We start from the raw sequence: 6,000 nt of genomic DNA, 5'->3' as shown, positions 1-6,000 counted from the left end.
AATTCTTCCTGACACCTGTCAGCATTTGATCCTGTGGCTGCTATGTCATCCACTCTTCTGACTTGCTTTATGTGCCAACTCACTCTAGCCAGCATCTTGGCAACATTTTGACTTCACATCTTTTGCTGAGTGCTCCAGGCCACGTATTTTCTACCTCTCTCCTTTCACCTCCCCCTTTCCCTTCCGGAGGTCAGAAGTTCATTTACATCTCTTTGGAACAGCCTACTTCAGTAACAGTATGTGGAACAAGATTATGTTAAAGAAAGCAATGTTGATTATATTAGAAACTAGAGAGAAGAATTAAATGAAACAAAAGTTGAACAGAACAAACTTTCCTGTATCTGGCAACTACACAAAGCCTAGCTCACCAGGTTATAATCTTGTAGTTATTACTGATATATTCAAGCATTCTAGAAAAATGTATCTGTGCTTATCTGACCTTTCTTCTCATAATATGGTCCGCAGATCTGTTACAACAGGAACTTCAGCCAGCAAGCAGCTTCAAGGAAGAACAGATCTGGCAGTCATGACCAGCAGGAAAATACTTCACCTTCTGAAGCACCCTTCAGCTGAGAAACCTCTCCCTGGCTAGGATAACTGAAATCCGCTCTGGTAAGTGGCAGATTGTGTTAGATATATTTTGAAGACATGAAAAACAAACAATAGCTTCACCTACTGCAGAACCTGGCCAATTCTATCTGGTGATGACAACATTCAACCAGCCTTTGCATGGTGTTTCCAACTCTCTGCTAGGAAGTCCAGGTGTGTAAAAAAGATGGGCAGGATGTGTTGTCCTTATTAATTCATGAAAGGAAATCTTTGGCTTAATCCATACATGCTTTTGTATTTCTCTTTTTGGAAACTCCCCAGATGTGTTACCAGGGAAATATGTTCCTCAAAGGAGGGAAACAAAGTGATTCTTTAATTGCAGCAATTCAAAATTAGGTATATCATACATAAATATGTCTGCTTCTGCAGGCTAAGACTTCTGACAGAAAACAGGAAACTACACAGGCTAAGGCTAGCTTATCAATGTGCAGAATTAGGTGTATGAGTTGGTATGCTGTAGTCCTTAATACAAAAGACAAGGGTACTCTGCCTTGAGATTGTCATTGCTTTTAAGGACTGGATGTAGATGCTTCACCAAGAGATCATTATTCCTTGAATTTCTTTAGTTTATGACTGCCATAAAGGCTAAAAAACATTATTTGTCTGAATTAAGAGTATAATAGTTGGGTCTCATTAGAGAAATCTGTCAACTTCAGGTACAAAAACTTATCACGCTGAAGGGAAAATAGCCAAAAGCTTAATTCATGGCTAGGAAATGTGAGGATACCTACTGCAGGATTGGAGTAAGGTTGGTGGCCTAGGAAATTCTATAATACTGGCATACGAACAAAACTGTTCAGGACAGGGAAATATGCCTTTAACACAAGGATAATCATGTTCTTCTTAGTTATTAAATCAAACTGTCACATCTGGAACAAGTCTCTTTTACCCACTAGAGGAGCTGTGCTCTCTCTTTCCAGTGCCTGTTCCCAGAACTGAATTGCAACGATCTCTTCAAAAAAGTCACACTTCCCACATGTGCCAGTTGTGAGAGCAGACAGTGAACAGCCAGAGCTGACAGGAGACAACAGCCACGCAGAGAAAAGTGTGAGATAGATACACAGCTTTTTGAAAGAGGATGGAATGGAGAACTAGACGAGAGAGCAAGGAATAGTGGGGAGTAGCAGGTATGATAGAAAATAGGGGAAACCACTTACTGTCTGACCAAGGGGTGAGAGGAAAGGGCAAGCATGAAATAAAGGGAGGAGAGCCATGGAAACAATGTCAGGCAAGGAGCAGGAAACTGAGGACAAATAGCCACTATTCATTATTTTTTAGAGAGGTAGAGATTGAGACAAATTGAGGCAAACATTACTAAATATGAGGAATAGGAAGGGAAGTCTCTTCACTTGAGACTTGAATTAACTGTTGATGAAAGCAAAAAAAAATAGAAATTCAGAATAAAGAAAACAGATTTTGTGAACACTAAGGAAGAGGAGGGATGTGAAGACATTGGGACAAAGGGGAGAAGATTAGACAAAAAGGGATATTCTAATGCAGAAGAGGAACATAGGCAAAAAACACTAAATAACTCCAATCCTAAAATAAAGCAAATAAGAAAAAGATTTTCTTGTCTTTAGCCATCAAGCTAGAAGAAAGAGACGAGGTGATCCCTCATTCACATCTCCCTTTTGCAAAAGACTATACACTGTTAGTAAATTACAGAAATAGCGGAGTAACATTTGCTTTCATGACACATGCTGCTGCAAAGCTAATCTTCTGGATGCCCGTGTTAATTCCTCCAAAGATGACCCCTGGCATGCACAAATACATTTAAGGATCCATCTAAACGCATCTCCAAATGTATTAGAAAATTTCCATTTATCATAATCAGCTTTAGATCTGTAATTCTATTGACTGACTCTCTGTGAACCTTTCTAGAGTAAACTGCTCCTCCAGGAAACCATTCACTTAAGTTATGTGAACACACACTGGTATTAACTGACACTTTCACATGAAGTAACAGAGACGTAAGGCACAAAACAATCCTTGCTATGTAATGTCATTCTCAGTGTTACAGATGAAGAAGCTAACTTAAAATGGCGTTTGGGAACAAAAGTATTTTATTTATCTTTTAGTGATTTGGCAGATGCCTATACTGCTTCTGATTGTTTTTGCCACTGACTTGATTCATTGTGCCAGAAAAGTTGCCTAGCATTTCAGCTTAGTGAGTATATTTTGATTTTGACATATTTTATAGAAATGCTGCAAATTCTTCCTGAATTGTTGCTTGATCCTGGAACCAGATAAGAAAATGGAAGTTTTAAATTGAGTTAAATAAGACTAATATTGAAGGGAGCATTTCTGCAAAGAACTCTACAAGGTTTCTGTATATTCACTGCATATTCAAGTCTCTCAAGCTCTCTCCATTGATTTTAAGAGGCACTGAGCTACACTGAAAGTGTAAAGTCTGACTAAAGCATATAGTTAGAAAAATATGAATGTAATCTCTGGACCACCAGATTCTCAAACTTATGCTAAGGCCACAAAACATGTAGCTTGAGTCATGAGCCAGACATTATTGGAGGAAATCTTTACAATTTTGTATCAGTTTAATGTGGTAGCCATTTCATGAAGCAGCTAACTAGCTGCCCACACATGCCTATTTCATTCATCTGAACAAATTGTTCAAATATTCATAGAGTTTTCTGCTACTCATATGCAGGACCACACTTTCAAATGCTCATACTTTGTCTGTGTTTAATAGATTTTTTCCTTCAAATGTGCAGACCTGTGATACTCATTATAGGGTACTTAAGGTGTAGGAGGTCACAACATTTGCAGCTAAGTCACAGGGAACCTAATTCATATGCTATACAAACACAGTGATATTATGTATAAAAAGTAAGCAGTAAAACGGCAAATGAAAGAAAATGATTCTAAACTGGGTGTGAGTATCCAAACTGTAAATCAGGTTACATGAAAAAACAGGCTCATATCTCCTCTTTCTTCTCCTTACTCTGCTACACTTAAGGCAGTGAGATTACTCAGCAAGATAGATTTAAATCATTTAGTCCCTATGTGGAGAATCATCTCTTACTGTTATTCATTCTTTGTAGGTATGAAATAAGCTTGTTTTTTCCCATTGGACTGTTTAGTAAACCACAGAGTCACCCAGACAGTGATCAAAGCTTGATTAGATTATTTACATATCAAATTGACCCCAGTCACTGGTATGAACCCCATTAGCTTCAAATAATTTAAAAGGAAATCACAGACAATGAAACAGCTCCCTCTCTCATGGATGGGAGAACAGCTGCCTGTAAGATCACAGTCATGCCAAGGATACTTTATGTTCTACAGATGGTTCCCTTCTGTCTCAAGTCTGAAGATAGAGATGTGCTGAACAAGCCTTTTGTAGCATTCTTATTGAAAAGATAATAGCCAACAATCAAATCTGAGCAAAAAAGAACAGTGGAATATTTCCCCTAAATATAAAAATCTATCAATGGCCTTTTAGCAATGACAAAAAATTTGGTATCTTCCCACCATGGACGTGATTGATTATAGCTGGAAAGGACAATGTTTTAAATGTTAGAACTGGAATGGAATTATATCATTGTTGATTATAGTGCATGCCTGCTCACACCAGTTATCGTCCTTTGCCTGTCTGAAGATTAATACTCTGTATACATACTGTGAGGGGAGAAAGTTGGAGCAAATTCCTTTCTCGCATTTTTTTAATTCAGCCAGATTTTTTTTCCCTAGTAAGAAAATTCTGTTCTCTGTGTTTTATACACAGCAGCTGCAGAAAAGTGAGTTGAAAAGACTCAGTTCACAAAGAGTGGCACCTTTTTTAACAAAAATGTGAGCTGTGAAAGCCTGACCATGTGCAGTAGAAATTTTCTGCTGTGTTACTTAGTGCCCTATGAGCAGGGCAGTGCACTCGCTTGGGGAGGTTTGTTCTATTTAGACTGCATCACTACAGCAAGTTTTCTGTGTACCTCAGGCAATAGAAACCTCTTAGCGATAGTGTGTAAGAGTAATAAAAAGGCATGGCAAGAGGAAAAGATGACCTTTCACTGAGGAACTGAAAATAATCACTACCTGCCAAAAGGAGAATTTTACAGCTGTTGGTACAGGTTAATTTTTGTCTTCTTTTCTCATGGCATCATGTAGCACCAGTACTACATATGGCTTCAAAATTCAGCAGTTTTTCTTCACCTCTGAGAAACACACCAAAATTGTGAAATGCCATTCTAGGTCTTGCCAACAGAAAGGGGAAGGGTTTTCCCTCTGTCAACAGCAAGTGGCTCCATAAACGAATTTGTGCTTTGTTTAACATTAAAATCACAATTGGCATTAAACAAATAGGTAGCAGGAATAAAAGACACTGAATATTTGGTAAGGAGAGAGGCAGGATGGAGACTGGGAGACTCTATGTTCTTAGAAGTTACTTCATACGACTCTTATTTGTCATCCCACAAAGAAATTAATGGAGCCCATAAACTGCAGGACTCCAGAACATAATGTCCTGTCATTAGTACTTTATTGTACACTTATTGAAATGGTATCCTGGTGGGTATTCTTAGTAAATTAAAATGAGAATATACTGATAACATGCAAATAAAGTAGTCTCTGCTCCTCTGCAGCATGTAGAACCAATGACTTTGGTGTCAAATTGATTCAATTCAGATACAAGCAAGTGATACAGCGAAGGCAGGCTTTCAGTTCTTTGTTTGCTGTAGTATGACAGTATCTGATCTTTTCCAGCTTTCCTTGGATATCCATTTCTTATCAATTATCCATCCAGTATTATTTCTGATGAAGGTACTGCCTGTCTGACAGATTTATCTGTGTAATGCAAGCTTTTACAGAATTGCCAGAATTATTCCCCTCTTCATTTGAGCTTTTCCCCACTCAATTTAACAAAGATAAAGACATCTGTGTTCTAATCTGCACACATACACTATTAGGATTGAGTTTTTTATTATTTCTAACCAGAAGTAACATTTTTTGCACTAGCTTTTGAAAAATCCTTTCCATCAGACTTTAGGGCAAATAGAATGGGAGATATAAACTGAGGATGTCTAACATTTTTTCAAATTAAAGCTTAATAAAATGCTAAAATTTTAATATTCTTTTGTTTTATATTAGCCTCTTAACATTTATATATCTCATAATTTTACTAAGCCGAAATAGCTTAGCACCTGCTAAGACTTCTGCCACTGACTTTACTCAGAGCGGGCTCTGATTCTTATGTTCCATTTACAGTTGCAGTAATTGTCATACATATTTCCTTCAGTTAACATAAACTTTGTCTCAGCTAAGAAAGGGGCTCTATTTTTAATATTTAATAATATGCAAAGCAGTGTCACAGTGTCTTGTCATAGTATTTGAAAAGTACGTAAACTGTTCCCTTTCTCAGTGCCATAACATAGGACCTCATCT

At 37.6% G+C, this 6,000-nt stretch overlaps 1 long non-coding RNA gene across 2 annotated transcripts in view; it reads left to right on the top strand.

Moving 5' to 3' along the window:
• The first annotated feature begins 271 nt into the window (after positions 1-271).
• Positions 272-6,000, top strand: part of LOC136991667 (uncharacterized) — a 62,661-nt gene continuing 56,932 nt past the window's right edge. For both annotated transcript variants that reach the window (XR_010883879.1, XR_010883880.1), the window contains exons 1-2: positions 272-371; positions 466-612. This is a non-coding gene — a long non-coding RNA (uncharacterized lncRNA). The remainder of the gene's footprint in view (positions 372-465; positions 613-6,000) is intronic.

This window comes from Apteryx mantelli, chromosome 3, assembly GCF_036417845.1.
Source record: "Apteryx mantelli isolate bAptMan1 chromosome 3, bAptMan1.hap1, whole genome shotgun sequence".
NCBI classification, from domain to species: domain Eukaryota; kingdom Metazoa; phylum Chordata; class Aves; order Apterygiformes; family Apterygidae; genus Apteryx; species Apteryx mantelli.
The sequence above is the reverse complement of the archived record's forward strand: the minus strand, read 5'-3'. Positions and strand labels throughout refer to the sequence as shown.